This window comes from Ovis canadensis, chromosome 2 (genome assembly GCF_042477335.2).
Source record: "Ovis canadensis isolate MfBH-ARS-UI-01 breed Bighorn chromosome 2, ARS-UI_OviCan_v2, whole genome shotgun sequence".
Classification (NCBI taxonomy): Eukaryota; Metazoa; Chordata; class Mammalia; order Artiodactyla; family Bovidae; genus Ovis; species Ovis canadensis.
The window spans coordinates 48,163,557-48,183,448 of record NC_091246.1 but is presented as its reverse complement, the minus strand read 5'-3'; the positions used below and the strand labels follow the sequence as shown (position 1 = coordinate 48,183,448).

The window sequence follows — 19,892 nt, the reverse complement described above, 5'->3', positions numbered from 1 at the left end:
TGTATATTCTTGCCTCCTTTGTCAAAGATAAGGTGTCCATATGTGTGTGGATTTATCTCTGGGCTTTCTATTTTGTTCCATTGATCTATATGTCTGTCTTTGTGCCAGTACCATACTGTCTTGATGACTGTGGCTTTGTAGTAGAGCCTGAAGTCAGGCAAGTTGATTCCTCCAGCTCCATTCTTCTTTCTCAAGATTGCTTTGGCTATTCGAGGTTTTTTGTATTTCCATACAAAGCTTGAAATTATTTGTTCTAGTTCTGTGAAAAATGTGGCTGGTAGCTTGATAGGGATTGCATTGAATTTGTAAATTGCTTTGGGTAGTATACTCATTTTCACTATATTGATTCTTCCAATCCATGAACATGGTATATTTCTCCATCTATTAGTGTCCTCTTTGATTTCTTTCATCAGTGTTTTATAGTTTTCTATATATAGGTCTTTAGTTTCTTTAGGAAGATATATTCCTAAGTATTTTATTCTTTTCGTTGCAATGGTGAATGGAATTGTTTCCTTAATTTCTTTTTCTACTTTCTCATTATTCGTGTATAGGAATGCAAGGGATTTCTGTGTGTTGATTTTATATCCTGCAACTTTACTATATTCATTGATGAGCTCTAGTAATTTTCTGGTGGAGTCTTTAGGGTTTTCCATGTAGAGGATCATGTCAGCAGATGAGGATTTTAAAGCAGCTACTTTCATTCTGTTTACAAAAAATATACTCATAATTAATAAGCACAGATAGTAGAAGCTGTTAAAAATAACTAAATGGAAATTATAGAACTGAAAAATATATAAATAAAAATTTTATTGGAAGAAATTATTGGTAGGTCAGAGATGACAAAGAGTCAGTGGGCTTGAAGATAGATCAATATAAATCTTACAACCTAAAATAAGGAATATACTAAAGAAAAAATTGTGTCTCACTGATTTGTGGGGCAATTTTAAAAGATCTAACATACTTGTAATGAGATTACAAGTGTAATTACAAGAGGTAAGAGGAGAGGAAATGGGGCAGAAAAATAAAGTTTTCTCAGTGATGACCAAAACTTGCCCAAACTTGGTGAAAGACATAAATTTAAAGATTCAAGAGGCATGGTGAACCCCAAAAGATAAATACACAGAAAACCTTACCTATAAATACTATAGTCAAACTACTAAAAAACAAAGATAAAGAGAAAATCCTGAAAGCATCCAGAGAAAAAGATACAACCCAATAGAATAAACCATGAATACAAATGACAGCATACGTCTCAGAAACAATAGACATAAGAGGACATTAGAATGATCGCTTTAAAATGCTTGGGGGACAAAACTATCAACCTAGAATTCTCTATGTAGTGAAACTCTCTTAACATATTAAAAATAAGGACAAACAAAAACTAAAAATGTATCTTAAAAAAACCCACATTATAAGAAATGCTAGAGGAAGTTTTTTGAGCTGAAGGGAAATGGTATCAGATAGGAACTTACAGTGTTGTTGCTGCACCATCTACTGTTAAAGCCAAATTTTATGGCAGCTGGCAAAGGAGAAATGGTTATAAAGTCTAGCTCCAGTATCACTGTGTTTGTTCAGTGACTCAGTCGTGTCTGACTCTGCAACCCCATGGACTGCAGCACGCCAGGCTTCCCTCTCCTTCACCATCTCCCAGAGTTTGCTCAAACTCATGTCCATTGAATCAGTGATGCCATCCAACCGTCTCATCCTCTGTTGTCCCCTTCTCCTCCTGCCTTCAGTCTTTCCCAATATCAGAGTCTTTTCTAATGAATCAGCTCTTTGCATCAGGTGGCCAAAGTATTAGAGCTTCAGCATCAGTCCCAGTCCTTCCAATGAATATTCAGGGTTGATTTCTTTTAGGATTGACTGGTTTAACAAAATAAAGAAGAGTTTATTTGGAGTTATAAGGCAAATAATTGGTAACTGCTACAATGATTGAGGAAATTTATTTTGATTCTAGTTTGCTGAGAATGTGTACCAAGAGTGGGTATTGAATATTGTCATATGTCTTTCTCTCATCTTTTTGTTCAATATGACCATTTTTTCTGTTGTTTCTGTTGTTGTTTAGATGCTGAATTAGGTCCAACTCTTTTGCAACCCTAGAGTAGCCCACCAGGCTTCTCTGTCCAAGAGATTTTTCCAGACAAGAATATGGGAGTGGGTTGCCTTCTCCTTCTCCAGGGGATCTTCCTGATCCAGGGATCAAACTTACCTCTCCTACATTGGCCCTTACCCCTGAGGCACGAGGGAAACAATTTTTTTTTTTCTGTTAGGCGGTTGTAATAGCTGCTCTAGAGTGCTTGTGTGTGAATTCCAACATCTGAGTCTTCTTGTTCAGTTCAGTTTAGTCTCTCAGTCGTGTCCCACTCTTTGCGACCCCATGGAGTGCAGCATGCCGGGCTTTCCTGTGGATCATCAAATCCCGGAACTTGCTCAAACTCATGTCCATTGAGTCGGTGATGCCATCCAACCATCTCATCCTCTGTCATCCCTTTCTCCTGACTTCAATCATTCCCAGCATCAGGGTCATTTCCAGTGAGTTAGTTCTTCCCATCAGGTGGCCAAAGAGTCATCTTGAGATCTGTGTTAATTGTTTTCTTCTATTTTGTCCAAATTTTTTTTGTTTCTTTGCGTGTGTAGTAATTTTTTATCATGTCCTCACAATTTTAGGTGGTATGTTATAGGGACTCCTCATTCTGTTGTCTTCCTCTAGAGAGTGTTGATTTTTGTTTGTTTGTTTTATCAGGTAGTTAAAACTGGTTAATCACACTGAACTTAAATGTTTTACGTTTTTCCCTAGTCTTTTGTTGAATCTTTCAGACCTGTTCCGTAGCCCTGGTACATAATCTATGCTTTTAAGGCATGGCTCTTTGGAGATTTCAGTGGAAACCCTGAGAAGTATATCAAGCCCTCTAACTAGGTGAGACTCAAAACTCCAAATTCTGTCTCCTCTGTGCTGGGTGGTAGCTGAAATCTCTGATCAACTTTTTTTTTTAGCATATTTATTTATTTATTTTGCTTTACAATACTGTATTGGTTTTACCATACATTGACATGAATCAGCCATGGGTGTACATGAGCTCCCAATCCTGAACCCCCCTCCCACCTCCCACCCCATATCATCTCTCTGTATCATCCCCGTGCACCAGCCCCAAGCATCCTGTTTCCTGTATCGAATACACTGGTGATTCGTTTCTTACATGATAGTATACATGTTTCAATGCCATTCTCCCAAATCATCCCACCCTCTCGCTCTGATCAACTTTTTCAACCTTCAGTTTATTAGTTTCTGCAGACTTCTTGGAGTTTCTCCATGCATTTGCAGTTCAGGGGTCAGCCAAGGATTTTAGATGAATCTATGTGCATATCTGAGGTCTCCCCACTTTGGCTCTTTTTTCCATTCCTGTTATTCCATCATTCTAATCCCATCCATCGTAATTTAATGTCTAAAGAACTAAAGTAGCCTGTCAGCATTCTGGATTCAATTCTTCCCTCTCAAACCATTCTCCATGCTGCAGCCAGTTTCGTTCATTCATTAACTCATTTGTCAAATAATTGATGAGCACACACTCGAAAGACAATACAGTCGAGCAGTCAAGCTATTGCAGCTAGTAGGTTGGCGTGCCACATCAGCAGATGAAGAGACCATAAGATCGCATTTATTTCGATAGTTTGTTATTTATGATAGAGCAGGCGGCATTGATTCTTCTTGCCCCCAAGTACTACGGTGATGCAGAAGCAAGTCCAGGTAGATGCTACACAGGCAGTAGGACTGTGTCCCATTTGAGAAAACTTGAGCTTAGAAATCTTACATTAGGAATGTGAGCACACCTGCCCAACCTTTTCCCTCAAACATGACATTATCTTTGTTGTCCTTGGGCAGCAAGCAGATTCATCCTCCTGCCTGAAGGGAGATACTATCTCTAGATTCCAAGGCCACTTACTGTGCAGACATCCTTGAAAAGACAGTCTAAGTAACCAGATAGGTAGAAAGACTGAAGAGTCACCTCTAAACAAGTCCAGAAGCAAACCAAACTTACCTTAGGTTGAAGTTTCAGAGTGATTTCAGAGATAATAGAAATGTGTCCATCTGTTCCCTTAAGTCCTTCTTCCTTCTTTTCATCTGCAAAGGAAAAAAGGAATCCCAGTGAGGTGATAGGTTTAAATTTCCAGAATATATTTTAAATCTTTTATCCCACCACAAAATATAAGTCTGTAAATTTTAATTACCTTGGAAGTCTTAGACTTATATTCTTTTACACTAAATTGGAAAGGTGTCTGCAAAGGCAGAATTTGTTTATAATCAGCAATTTATTAACCCTTTGAACAGCTATACAAAGGAATTGGGTTAGATTTTATTGAAGAAGAAAGAATATATGTTGTGATTCTACCTGCAAGAGCTCTATACCCAAAATGAGGAGAATGGGCCTATACTTGAAGAGGGTGTTTTTCTTGTAAGACAGCGTCAGTATCCTGAGTGTACCTTCTAAAGAACCCAGGCCGTAAAGGTTTCTCGGGTGGTAACAACTACCAAGGGAAGCTTTTATGGCCCGTTCCAGTTTCCAGTGTTCTTCCTGCTGGGTATGGAAAAGCAGTTATTAGAGCAGTCTGCCCACCCCCGCCACTTCCTGGTGTAGGTGCAGACTTGTATTGAACTTAATACTGTTGTCACGATGGCAGCTTTGCATTGTTAGAGGAATCATTCCTTGAAGCCTAGTTCCTTCTGATTATTTAGTATGTAAATCACTGTATGAAAAATTCTTCCTGTCTAAAATAACTAAAATACCTGTTTCCTATACTGGATAAACCTAATATGTGGAGGGCCTGAAATTTCAGGTGGGCCTAGTGAAATGGGCAAACTTAGACAAAGATCAGAAATGAGGGGTAGAATTTCAGATAGAAGTAATTGAGTGAGCCAAGACTGAACAGCAGAAATGGCCTTAGCATTTTTTTAAAAAAGAAACACTAAGGAAGTTAATTATAGAAGAGAATGAGAGATGGACTCATTTCCTGTAAGTTTCTTTCTTATTTAATCCTAATTCTTTTTGTATTTCACTTCCTTCCTTTCTTTCTGGTTTCCCCAACCTTTTCTTCCCTATTTTACTTGCTTATAGCATAAACCTTTCAGTTTCATACAGTAGCATCTATAGGCATTGCTTACTTATTTTGGGTGGCCTCCAGAATTAAAGTTGCCACATGTCCAAAGCTTGTCCTTTCCATTGAATATTCTACTCTTAGGTCAGCAGAGTCATTCTTGAACTTGGCTGTATTACTGAGCAGACTCATTCATAAATTTAGACTCCTTGGACTAACTAGATTTATTGTGGGCTACCAGAAATCCCTTTCAGATGTGCATGACTGCACTTGGAAGCTCTGAGCTTTACAGCCCTCTTTACTTCCATCTCTTCTAACCAGAGCAATATCTCTTATCCACTAGCAGAAGAGAGTTAAGGATGTGATTGGGAGTTTGAGCATGAAAGTAATGTGATGGGCTTGGAGAGTGTGAATGCAAGGTGTGTTGGAGATAATAAGATAGGTACTTCACCACAGCTATAGGCAAATTCTGTCTCCTAAGGTATTACTACAAAACATAAAGCCCAATATATACTTAATGTTTAGCATCTACTACATTTGCTGAGGCATTGTGAAGAACATACTGGTTACTATGATAAATTAGGGTGAAAGGAGATTTGATTGGAAACAATCTCTGCTTCAAGTGTTTTGTGGTTTGGGTGATTTTTATTTCTTGCTGCATTTGCTGGCATTTATTCCCAATGTTTTACATTACCCAGTAGCTTGATTTTTATTATTGACAGTTATAGTCTCAAGTGACTTTCTCCTTGACTTTGTGAGAGTTTTTTCCCCCCCAAGCATATTTCCCAGGTTTATTCTATCCAAGAAAAATGAGGATAGTTAATAACCTGCTCTATGTTTCTTATTAAAAAAAAATTATAAAAGCTTAAAAAGGACCTTGAAAATCATTATGTACATCATTTCCCAAAGCTCCTTCCTTAGAACAGGTAGTCTCATGCAATGTTGTGTGAAAAATGGATCCCATCGTCAGAGAAGTTTGGGAAATACTGAATGTTCTTTCTTGGAAATTTGCAATACACACTAGCAACTTAAAGGCTCTGAAAAATGATATAGTAAATAAACCTGTGTATTTTTTTTGAATCTAGGATTTTTCAAAATCATTTGATCTCAGCACTTTTTAAGGCATAAACTGATAGCATCTTAACTGAAAGTGAAAGTCGCTCAGTCGATTACTGACTCTTTGTGACCCCATGGACTGTACAGTTCATGGAATTTTGTAGGCCAGAATACTGGAATGGGTAGCCTTTCCCTTCTCCAGGGGATCTTTCCAACCCAGGGGATCAAACCCAGGTCTCCCGCATTGCAGGCAGATTCTTTACCAGCTGAGCCACAGGGAAACCCAAGAATACTGAAGTGGGTAGCCTCTCCCTTCTCCAGTGGATCTTCTGACCAGGAAGCGAACCAGGGTCTCCTGCATCACAGGCGGATTCTGTACCAACTGAGCTATCAGGGAAGCAGCTTAAGGAATTGGTCAAAGACTTGGTAGATACTAGTTTATTTGAATATCTTTATTTCACAGCTGAAGAAACATGAGCCCTGAAAATTGTCTTACTCATCACATCTAAAAACAATGCTTTAGATCTACAAATAAATGATAGATAATGATATGCTCTTATTTAGGAAACTAGTTGTAGCCTCAATCAAAACCCAGACTAGTTGGAGCCATGATCAAACCCCAGATATTCTAACTTGTATCTCATACCATTTAATACTGATAGTGCATTGAAACTTATATGTGCTACTGTTTAAGCTGAAGATAAACTTTAAAAATGTTATTATTGCTGTAAAATGTTTCGTGTAAAAAGTGAGTATTTTGGTGATGTTTTCAATAGTTTTAGACTACTGCTGTCTCTAGTCTATAACAATGTCAAGTGCTGGTCCCTTGAAATTGGTTAGAGTGCTCTGGGTTTTGAAAAAACAGTTCAAGTCTCTTTAAAGCCATCTGAAAGGGGAATTTTCTGAAGCTTTTTCTATTCCCATGATTCTCACAAGATTCTCCAGTTCTTTCTAGTATAGAAAGTAATGGATCTTCCCTTAAAGAAGTGCTAATCCCAGAGTGATCATGTAAGACAGATTTTCCCACCTCTGATCAGGTTTTTTTTTTTTTTTTAAAATATGGTGTTTTATCCTCAAGGTGTTTCTTTTTTCATGAAAATAGTGTACTGTATATAAGAAACACTCTTGGAATTTTTATTTTTCAGGACTCTATTTTGGTATGACATTTTTTGATCATTACCACACTTAGCTAAGTCAGATTTCACTATCATCAAAGAATATATCTTAGAATTAAAATCTCAAATTGCGCTTGACCTTCCTGATTTGCAGTCCATTTAAATTAGATAGTATCTCCCGTCGTCTTAAAACAGGTGACCTCTTAGAACGCTACCATTTGTGGAGAAAGCAACTATAACAATAGGAAAAATATGTGAGGTGAAGAAAAAGCCTGTATCATTTCTTTTAGCATCAAAAAAAAATCTATGAATAGTTTTTAATGCTGGAGATAAACAGGTATCATAAATGGTGTATGGGGGTTGACATTAGTGTATCAGAAGTTTTTATGGGCACTCTTGCTGATTACTTGATGCAACCCTGTATATATTGTGCTGTGTTTTCTCAACTGCCTTTGTAAACACTGTGGCCTTAATAGATCATTTTGAAAGAAGCTACCATCCCACTGCATCTGTTGGTAGCCTTCTTTCAGGTTTCTGACATATCCTTAATCTGATGCTCAGCCTTGTCATTTGGATCAATAGTAAACCAGATAAGATGTCTTCTACTTGCAAGACTATGGCTATAAAAGGTATTTGAAAAATAAATTCACTTTTTATGTCCATGCCACAAACCTTGGGGGTACTAATTTGTCATTTGTCTCTCCATCTATCTGTAAACAGTCAGTTAAATTGGTTATTGATGAGAATAAGGTGAATTATACTTGAAACAAGAGTAATATAGAAATAAACTTCATAGTAAATTTCTTAGATTCCTTCAGAAAAGTGACATCTTTTTAAGAGATGGCATATCTTAAGTTTAATCTCTATTTTAGAATGAGCAATTTGTTTTCTATATTGTTTTCTATTCTATATCATCAATAATAATCAATTATAATAATGTTATACTTTATAAAGCACTTTTATATACATAATCTTATCTTCATAACCTCATAATGTATTAACAGTTTTATAATTTGTAATTCATTTGTCAGTCATTCAGAAATTTTTATCTAGTACCTATTAATACTATATATATAATATATATTTATATATTATATGGCACCATGCTAGGCACTGCACATTCTGTATACAAAAAAATGTTGGTGATAATAGAAGATTAAAATTGTGACATTTTAGTATTAGAAGGATTCCCCCAAATCATCTCCAAACTTACTGTTTTACAGGAAGCTAACTTGCAGCTGGTTTGTGAATCATAGTCAACCAGCCATCCAGTAGCATTGTTTTTTTTTTCTGTTATATAAACTGATAATCTTTCTAAAGTCAGCCCATAGTTTAAATTTTTGAATCTGTGTTCTTCATCTATGAACTGACAATGATTCTGGCCTTCATAAAAGGGATATTATGAATATTAATAAAGGTATGATTATGGAACATTTCAAAATTGAAATGCCCATCTGAGGATAAGAAACAGGTCCTATAGGGAAGAGACAGGGAGCAAGTGAATCAAAATGTAAGCCATGGTTCCCTCATGTTTGTGAAGTGCAGGCTGCTCATTGTTTTCTTTATATTTTCATTTTTGAAGTTTCTTTAATGAACATCCTACTACTTTTATAATAAAATTAAGTTTTTTTCCCTCTCTTCCCCCTCTAACTTTATATTTTGGAATAATTTCAGATTTACACAAAAGCTGCAAGAATACTGCAAAGAATTCTCATGTACCCTTCACCCAGGTTCCCCAGATGTGCACATTTAACCACATGCACTTTATCCTTTACTCTCAGTGTATATGAGTGTGAGACATTGTCTTCTCAACCACCTGGAGTAGGTTGTAGACATGATCCTCCTTTGCTCTCACATCTTTAGTGCATATTTCCTGTTAACAAGGACATCCTCTTAAATAACCACAGTTCAATTATTAAAACCAAGCAACTAACATAAATACAGGCTTCCCTGATGGCTCAGACGATAAAGCATCTGCCTGCAATGTGGGAGACCCGGGTTCGATTCCTGGGTCAGGAAGATCCCCTGGAGAAGGAAATGGCAATCCACTCCAGCATACTTGCCTGGAAAATCCCATGGACAGAGGAGCCTGATAGGCTATAGTCCACGGGATTGCAAAAAGCCGAACACGACTGAACGACTTCACAACATAAATACTATTATCAAATTCTTATTTAGATTTTTCTAGTGATCCAAATAATACCATCTATCTAAGAGAAAGTCCAGGATTAGACATTTCATTTGATTATTATATTTTTTTAATTTTCATTAATCTGAAACAGTTCCTTAATCTTCTGTGTGTGTGTGTTTGTGAGTGTGTATATGTGACCACATATGACATTACATTCTAAAGTGTACAGACCAATTATATTGTTTTTCATTTTGAATTTGTCTGATGTTTCCTCATAATCTGGATTATACGTTTTTGGTAAAAATGTCGCAGGAATGATGTGTGGTTTTCTTCTCAGTGCACCATAGCAGAAATGCTTGTTGGTATTTATCCCATTACTGGTGATGACCCTGATCATTTGGATAAAGTGACTTCTGCCAGGTTGCTCCAGTGTAACCTTACTTGCTTTCTTTTTGTGATTAATATGTATTTTGTGGAGCGCTCATTTGAAACTATGTAAATATGTTATTACTCGTCAAACTTTCACCCACAAGTATTAGCCTCCTCTGGCCACTCCACCTGAGTCAGTTATTATTATGATAGCTGCCAATTAGAGAAGTTTTTTTTTTTCATAGGTAAGAAGTAGATTTATTTAGAGAGAAACACACTCTGCAGACAGAGAGTAGGCCCTAAAATGTTATTTTTAATCAGTCACTGCTGGTTCCAGATATGAAATTGGGTGTATGGTCTGATGGAAACTATAAAAGTGACCTCTCATGTTAAACAAAAAAGCTAATAATAAGTGGAAGAGATTGTACCAAGAGGCTAAAAAAAAGCTTATGTTAGACTTAGGGTAATGGAATTATAGGAGATCTTTTTTCTTATTTTCCAAATTTTTAATAATTTTCCAGTTTTCAATACATATGAAATATATAATTCCTAATTTTTTAATTGCTTTCTAAAATGTGTATTTGTTTATATCTAATTGGTCCACAAAGAGCTTGAGGGCAATACTAAATGTTGATTTAAGAATTGTGATGTGCTTGAATTTAGAACGACTGTTAAACTAGAATTAAAACATAGCTGTGGCAAAAAGGACACTTTTCCTGGGATAAGTTATCAAATGGAACAATGAAAATAATCTTTGATCTGCTGATGTTTCTTCCCCATTCTAACTGCTAAACTGCAGCATTATTTTTTTTAACCAACTCAGTTGCCTCTTTCTTAGTTTCAAGAGAAAAGGTCCCAGAACAGTGGAAGATGAGGAACAGTACAGAGTTCAGGGGTTGATCTGTAGATGGAGGTGGTGTGTGATATGATATTTTGAAGATGGCTTAGATTTAAGACTAGGAGGTACGTGTTTGAATTCAGGTATCACCATTCATTGTGGGGACCTTGGCTACTATTTTGAAGATGGGTCATAGTTATGAAGTCAGATAACTACTTAGTGCTCAGCATTTAATGAAACCCTTTAATGAGTAGCCTGAATGAGGTTCATTAAGGATTTCTGAGTGTAATTGAATTTATTTACATATTTATCTGTCATTTGTCTTTCCCACTATCTAAGAAATCCATCCATAGTGTGGAACTGAAGTAGAGAAGGCAACAAATGGATTCAATCAGTTGTTTGAAACAGTTTCCCCAAAGGAACATATCTTAGCCAAATAGATGAATTGATTTTTTTTTTTAACTGCATGTTGGGATCGATAGAAGGTACGTTGTTGAAAAACTAAAGATGGAGCCTACTACAAGACTTGGGGTGCTTCAAAGGAACCAAATGTTAAGCAAGATTTGTTTGGATTTAGCTTCTGAATTTAGTAGTGAAACATGATTTTTTAAAATATAAATTTATTTATTTTAATTGGAGGCTAATTACTTTACAATATTGTAGTGGTTTTGCCATACATTGACATGAATCCGCCATGGGTGTACAAGTGTTTCCCATCCTGAGCCCTCCTCCCACCTCCCTTCCCATCCCATCCCTCTGGGTCATCCCAGTGCATCAGCCCTGAGCACCCTGTCTCATGCATCGAACCTGGACTGGTGATTCATTTCACATATGATAATATACATAAAACATGATTTTTAAAAAGTAACTGCTTTCAGTGCAACTCAGGCGACTGCTCAGGGTCAGTGAGGAGAACAGACCAGGCAGATTATGATGTTTATCAAACAGTGAGAACACTAGGAGTAAATTCTTTCCTCCTTTGAAGGTTGTCATCCAACCTTCCTGGTGTATTTTTGTATTTTTTATGCACTTGCCCCTCCTTGCATGTACTACATTGTAATGTATAATGACCGTGCATATGTATTTTAAGTATTTTTAAAGCTTCCAAAACCCTTAGCGGAGTGTCTGATTCAGAGTAATTACATAGTAAGGAACTGTTGAGTATCGAATGAATTGTTGAATTAGCAAGTCTCACTCTTGATGCCATTTTCAAATTACCTGTAGAGCATTTAGGAAATACTAATCCCAAAGTCTCAAATTCTGACTTCATTGACCTAGAATGAGACAGGAATTCTTTTTTGGTGGTTGTGAGTGCTTTTTTAAGTTCTTCATGGTTGAGAACTCTGATAATTAGGTTATTTGTTTAAACAGTGATTCTCAAAGTGTGAACTCCTGGACCTATCAGCACTGGTATCTCCCATAAACTTGCTGGAAATGTAAATTCTTACACCCCACACCAGAGCTAGTGAATGAAAAACTCTGAGGGAAGTCCCCAAGCAGTCTGTTTTCCAGCCCTTCAGAGATCCTGATGCATGCTAGAGTTTGAGAACTACTGATTTAAGATGAAATCAATGTTTTCCTATAAATAAAATGTCAACTATGAGAAACAAAATACATTTTATAATCAGCCCAAAAGGTTGTGCCAACTTAAAGCACCACTCTAAGTAAATGAGGGTAGCTCACAAGCACGAGGGAATTGTACTTGTGGAAATAAGCATCACAGCATTTTACAATTTTTTAATATTTATTTTTTTGAATGAAATGCTCTCTACTGAAGGGACTAACTTTCATACTAATCTTAAAAAATTGCCCCTATCAGGCAGAAAAATCACATGAAAAATCCAGCATTGTGTAAGGAAGCCTCAGAGTCAAGGATACCTTTCTGTAGTTTCTTTTCTTAGAGAAAAGTCTGTCGACTTTTTTCTTGACAGTAACATTTTCTTTTTCTGTTGTGCTATTTGACTATGTGCCACTTGATAGTTCTGTCTGTTCCTGTGGAAACCAAGTTAGTGGATGGAGCCAAGGCTTGAGGGAGGCATTGAAGAGAAATATTAGTAGAGTTCAGCCACAGAGCAACTAAAGATGTTGCCTTTCCTTCAGTCAAATCCTTCTTGAGAGCCAGAATCTGTTTTAAGCCAGGGAGATGTTCTTGGCTGATGTATTGTCTAGCTGCTCTGCCAGATGGATGAACATCTTAAACTTGAAAAGCAACAAATAGAGCTCCCATTCTGCCTTTGAAGTGCCATTCTTAGCCTTTGCTTAGAGAATTGTCAAATAGCTTTTTTTTAAAACAAAAATTAAGATTTGCTAAAGTTGACATGTTAGTGATGTGGTTACCATCATAGGTGTTGAGTAATTAGAGCTTTTACCTGTAAAACACAGTATTTAGGCTTGAAATCAGAAATTTAAGGAAAGAAGGAGAATGTCTGACTGGAAAAAGCAACATGGATTTCATTTCATTGCTATAGCTCAGTAATCCATGTAATCATTTCTATAGCTCAGTCATTCAAAAATTTGGTTTTTAAAACTGTTTCCTATAAGGATTCACATTAAAATTTTTTTAAAGAAAAAGCATGAAACCAAAGTACAGTGAGACACCTAATTGGAGCCCAAAAATTATCCAAGCAGGCAATAATAATAATAAGGAAAGGCCCATCTTTTTTCCAATTCACTTACACTCTATATTTGATATGGTAGCAGTATCTCGTGGTCTAGGAAAAAGAACAGTATGGATCGCATTATACTAAGCTAAGCTATTTATATGGTTATTTAAATTATGTTTATATTTCAGTTAGGATGTATAGATTCATTTTTCCAGTTTTATGTGCTTTCATTTATGCCAGAAATTATGTCTTTTGATAAAACAGTTGACATAGCTATTAATATAGATGATTTATAACCTTGTATCTTGAATCCTAGCCATCTCTTCCAATCTTCAGATCCATATAGATTCTCTTCTTTTTCTACTTTTCTTTTTTATAGACATCTCTGTATAGATTTCCCTCAGGCACCCTAAACTCCACATGTTAAGAAAACAGAACTCAAAAATCTTCATCCGGAATCCTGTTGTTCCTTCTGTCTTTTCAATTATTGACACCACTCTCCATTGGACCCATTCAGGAGTCCTCTTACATTTCACAGCCCATCCTCTAATTTCCACTTGCTGCTGCTGCTGCTAAGTCGCTTCAGTTGTGTCCGACTCTGTGCGACCCCATAGACAGCAGCCCACCAGGCTCCACCGTCCTGGGATTCTCCAGGCAAGAACACTGGAATGGGTTGCCATTTCCTTCTCCAATGCGTGAAACTGAAGTCACTCAGTTGTGTCTGACTCTTAGCGACCCCATGGACTGCAGCCTACCAGGCTCCTCCATCCATGGGATTTTCCAGGCAAGAGTACTGGAGGGGGGTGCCATTGCCTTCTCCGAATTTGAGCTTAGCTGCCAACATTTCTATTCTGGATCGCTGCTGTAACCCCCTAACCAGTTGCACTGCCAAAGATTTGTTTGCCTCAAATCAATGCTTCAGACTGCCTCCAGGGCATTTTCTAAAAACAAATTTACTCACATCATTTCCTTAAACTCTTCATTGGTGCCCCATTACCTATATGATAAGTTTTAGACTCTTCATCTTGCTGTATTAGACTCTCCATTTTCTAGCCCCTACTCACCTCTCTAGTCACATTTCACTTCTTATATGTCATTCATGTTGCAATAATATAGAACTGTTTTCAAGGCCTAAGGTTCTATTTTACCCTGTATATAGGCCAAGAAGTTAGTCTGTTACTCCTTCATGGATGTTGACAATAGACACAAGCTTCTAGGTCAGGGACAAAGAAACTTATTATTCATGGTGTAGAAAAAAAGCACCAGCACCCATCTGTTTGCATCCCTTTCCCCAAAGAACCATGAGGAAGGCCCATATACCTGCTGTGCACGCAGTAGTTTTCCATCACAGCACAGAGGAACACTGAACTTCAGGAATCACACTTTTGTAATGAGCAGTTAGTAAACTCAGGGGAAGAGATGTCCTGTCCTTCAAATTGATTGCAGCAGACACAGCCCAGAGAAGCTGCCTAGGCCAAGAATGGTCAAGTCTCTGCATTTGGGGCATAAGAACATGCACAGCTGATTAGGACCCATGGTAAATTGCTTCTCCCAACAACCCACCACTTGGCCCTCCATGTTCTTCACATGAGCATGCCACTCCATCAGCTACTCTGATTAATCTAACCAACAGAGACTAGGAACAAACCTAATTAATACGTCTCATATAGCATTTAAGTGATAGAATTCTAAGCTGCAGGGTGAGAACAACCTGCAGTATTGACTTCAGTGCCCTGAATTAAGTCCACTGTGACTAAGTACCAGGGGAGACAGCAGGTCTTACTTGACACAGCCAAGATATACTCTAAGGCTTTTCTGTTATCAATTATGATACATGCAAGGGAGTTTGGCTGACCTGCTGATCTCAGTGTTATTGCCAATAATTATAGGAGGCACTAGATGGACTGAAAAACAACCCCTAGGCCCAGTGGAGAAATATTTCCCTCTCTCCTCCAGATATAAACATAAAACTTGAAGAGGCACAAGTCACTTTAGTTCAGGGTTTATTGTTAAACATGGATCACCATTGGCTTTCCAGGTGGTACAGTGGTAAAGAACCCACCTGCCAATGCAGGAGACGCAGGTTCCATCCCTGGGTCTGGAAGATCCCCTGGAGTAGGAAATGGTAACCCACTCCAGTATTCTTGCCTGGAGAATCCCATGGATAGAGGAGCCTAGCGAGCTACAGTCCATAGAGTCACAAAGAGTTGGACATGACTTAGCAACTGAGCATATACACACACACGCCACCCAGAGGGTATACCCATGAGGCCAGCCTGGGATTACTCTTAGGGTATGAATCCTACATTTTCAAAATAGCTGTGTATAACCCCCCACTCCTTTTGTCCTGATTATTTCCCAGGAGGCTGCCATGAAAAGATGAACTCTTTCTGAGGATGGCCATGTACAGTAACTTCTCTCTTAGATGTGTACCAGGTGTGTACCATGTGTGTACCGTGTACAGTACCTCTCTCTTAGGTGTGTGGATCAGGAAGAGGTAACAAGTAGAGTTAGAAATCTTTTTGAATTTGTTTTTGAGGAAGCCATGCCTGCTCCTGATTATTTCAGATTCCTGGAAACATTATGGGGCATAGAATGTCCATCAAATATCTCAACTATTGGCCCAATTTTGGATGGTCTATATGACAAAAGACACATCATAGTCAGATGGTATAGAAACCCAAAACATGAAAAACACTTTAGTTTCATGGGCCTCAATGCCTTGGCTAGTATAGGCTAATCAGACTGGAACAGTGACATTGTAACCTGAAACATGTCTGCAATCGTGAGGCATAAGCTGTCCCTGAAAGGGGTTGGTCAAAATCCCTACGAAGAATGGGCAGGGGCAATGCCCTGTTAAAATGGCCTCCTTTATTTTAAGAGAAATCGGCCAACTTAGAAGAACAAGCAAGTCTGGTATGCAGTGGTAGCTCCTACATCAAACATGTACCTTTTACTCTGGGTCCAATCTGTGATGATGGATTCATTACCGTGTTTAGTGCAATGATGAATCCAAGAGGCAAATGGCCAATGACCTTGGCAATTCAGGCTTATTCAGCAGCCTGATGCCAGCTGGTCTCATAAGAGAATAGGCCCTTATAGTGGGCATCTACATGACTGACCCAGACTGTTCAATTGGCAACTAGAGTTTATCTCCATAGTTTGTAGCCCCATAGAGGGATGTCTTTAAACGATCATCTATAGTCTTCCAGGTGCCAGATCAGATGACTTGAACATTGACAACATTCCATGAGTTAAAAAAAGCATGTCCCATCCCTAAGAGTAGTGGCTCAGTTAAGGACAATGGCTTTCACTTCAGCCCACTGGGCTGACCCGTCGTTAGCATAGTCGGTCTTCCAGAGTTGCCATTGAGACTGGACTGCGTCCCAGTTGTGGTTGGACTGCCTCCCAGTGGATGCCATCTAGTTTTAACTTAGCCAGATCATCAGTAAATCAGGCCAGGGCATTCAGGGGAACCTCTGCGTATTGAGGGCACCATTAAACAAGCAGCTTTGCTTTAAACAGTGGCCACCTCTACACCCAGTGCTTTGTCCTCATTACCAGACAAAGCAGACCATAGCAGGGATTGGGTACATGGCACAGTTGGCTCTGCATTATTAGACAAGGCATTGCATTCATTTTCACTTTCGAGCTGTTGCTCACTCAAGTCTCAACCAAGGGAACGTCTACTGTTTTCATTCCACCCAAAGTTCTATATCAAATAGCAGGGTCTCATTGCTTTCACCATTTAGTTTCACTTTGGAAAGTCCTTGGCTCAGCAACCACAACCACACTGCCTTTCAGCTTGCTGCCCCATTGTCATGCTGCCATCTCTTTCTCTGATTGCCCAGAGGAAGGTGAGCTAAAACCAAGGCGTCATTTGGGCAGGTTCTTTTAATCCTACTCCTCATCACTGAGTCAACAGACAGGTCAGTGGGGTCCTTTACCTCCCCAGCCCAGCCCGCCATGTGGATGTGTGAAGATTCCACATGGAATCTTCTCATCCCTGAACCTGACCTGCAGGGCCCTTGTCCTTACTCTTAGAGAAGACTATGTCTCTGTCAGCATCCCCTCCTCATTTCCTGTAATGTCAGGTGTTGGATTTAATTTATCCTACTTCCCTGCTTTTTTCTTTGTATGTACCAACTTACTACAAGGTAATGAATTAGCTCTGAGTACTGGCAGAAGATATATGAGTACCTTCAGAGACAAAAGAGCTTACTACTGATGGCACAGCAGAAAGCATAATCACTTGCATCTTTGCATCAGTTCCTTTACACCAAGAACCAGGAGGCATTGCCAAGGCCCCAGATGGACACTGAGCACACAGTGGGTTCACATGGCATCTGAGGGATGCTGAACTGGGACGTATCTCCAACTTTTCTACTTACTTTAGTAAACACTAAGCAAGACTCCTCTCGATCTAATGTTCAAGGAGACATGAATGTCCCACAAGTTTGCTCAGTACAAAACCAACTCCAAGAAATGGCCCAGGTAGAGAAGTCAAGGCTTTGCACTCTTGGCACGCTTAATAAGAACATGCAGGGACACTCCAGCCCCATGGCAGAGTGCCTCTCCCGACATTCCTGTGGTATTTCTGACTGATTTGTGTCTGCAGCCATTACAGGAAAGCTTGATATAAAGAGGTTATTGATATTTGTGACCTGTATACTTCCTGCTGCTGCTGCTGCTAAGTTGCTTTAGTCGTATCTGACTCTATGCGACCCCGTAGATCTCAGCCCACCAGGCTTCTCTGTCCCTGGGATTCTCCAGGTAAGAATACTGGAGTGGGTTGCCATTTCTTTCTGCATATACTTCCTAGGGATAGTGATTTTTATTATAAATTAATATTGTAAGTGCCTTGAGAGTTTATAAATATGTAATTATATAGATATCATTAGAATTAGTAATAACAAATGTTTATATTACTTCCATTTAAGTTTTAAATGATGTATCTTTTGGGGGTACAGAATGATTAGGATTTAGATAAAATATGGCAGAATGCCTACCTTACATTTATTTGTGCTATTATATATATATAGTTATAGTTATAATATTTCCAGGACAAAATTATACACAAACCTGTAAATGAAAACAAAATATAATGAACATTTGGTGGACAGTTGTTTCTCCCTCAACTACGATGAGAGTAAATATAAATGCTGAGGACATAGAACAAGAATGCATCAGGAAGCATACAGGTTTGGGGAAAATATATGGTCTCTTCAGTGTCCCAGTGGGGAAAAGGGCTGCTGTATGCAGTCCTGTATTCACACTAAAGCAAAAAAATATTGCTTAGAATTTGGGGGTATTCTTTGTCTTGACATGAGGCTATTACTTTAGAGGAAGCTGTTTTAGAGAAGTGGCAGGAGCAGGACAAAGATCAAGTCTCAGGAACAGGAAGCTACCCACTAACTCAATGACAGTAACTGTGATACCCCTAATATCTCTAGACGTGGGGCTGTAAAACATCATCATAAATACAAATTCTTAAATGAACCAGGGGCTGGGTGTTGGCAGCTATAATGGTGCGCAGAGAGAAAAAAAGGAAAACAAAACAAATAAAAAATAACAGCAAACAATCTTCACTTCAAAATGAACCCCCAGACAAAATAGATGAAGAAATCTAATGCTGAGACAGCTAACAATATCATCATTTCAGATAATGAATTTATTCCTAGCAGAAGTGTGTAAACAAAGCAAAAAGGACAGCCACACAAAGAAGGAAGATATTTGCTAAATAAGTCAAGAATTAGTATCCAGGAAACTCCTACAGATCAGTAAGGAAAAAACAAATAGCTCAGCTGTGAAATGAGTAAACAACACAAAAAGGCTGCTCAAGAAGAAACAAATAGCCAAAAAGACATTCCACCTCAGGAAGGAAAGTGAAAATTAAATCCATGATAAGACACAGTTGTGTACCCATTGGCAAAAGTTAGCAAGTCTGACAAAACCAAGTGTGGAGAAGATGTGGGGAAACAAAAATTCTCAAACATAACTGGTGTGAATGTAAATTGGAGTACCTACTTGAGAGTACAGCTTCAGCCCAGCAGTTTCAGAAATTCTGGTACATGTACCAAGAGATATATATGAGAAAATTCCTTCCAATATTGTTTGTAATAGTGCAAAATGAGAAACAAGCTAAATATTCCCTTAGAGATAAATAAATATACTATTTTCATATGACAGAATGCTTTCTCCAGTGAAAATGTATGAACCAAAGCAATTTGGATATATCTCAAAAATATTGCTTTGAGTAAAAGGTGGCAAGTGATTCCTGGAGGACTACTTATATAAAGATTGAAAACATACCAAATAATGCTGTATAGTTTATGAATACATGTATTTGTAAGAAATAAAATATATCAAAACATTCATGAGAATAATAACCACCAATTTCTCCAAAAATAGGGAATAGACCTGGGGAAGGGCACAAAGGGAGTGTTAACCATATATGTTATATTTTATTTCTTAAAAATGAAAAATTAAAATATCAAAGTATTTCACTCAAAACCTCCAAATCTTTGTTATTTAGATTAAATGACTTTTCCAAAAAAAAGGAGTTCATCTTAGCAAATTGGACAGACAAAAATATGAACTTAAGTGGCATTTTGAGTTGAGTCAGATTCATTTCAAATGCTGTTCTCCAGGTCAGAGAGCTTTTTCATTCTCTTTTACCCTTTTAGATA

At 38.0% G+C, this 19,892-nt stretch overlaps 1 protein-coding gene across 3 annotated transcripts in view; it reads left to right on the top strand.

Moving 5' to 3' along the window:
* INVS (inversin) overlaps positions 1-19,892 on the top strand; it is a 138,708-nt gene that overhangs the window by 39,721 nt on the left and 79,095 nt on the right. The window contains exon 1 of one of the 3 annotated variants that reach the window (XM_069576057.1): positions 2,835-2,917. The exons of the other annotated variants lie outside the window; for them this stretch is intronic. The gene's annotated coding sequence lies outside the window, so the exon portion shown is untranslated. Of the gene's footprint in view, positions 1-2,834; positions 2,918-19,892 lie in introns of those variants that run through there. 3 annotated transcript variants of the gene reach the window in all.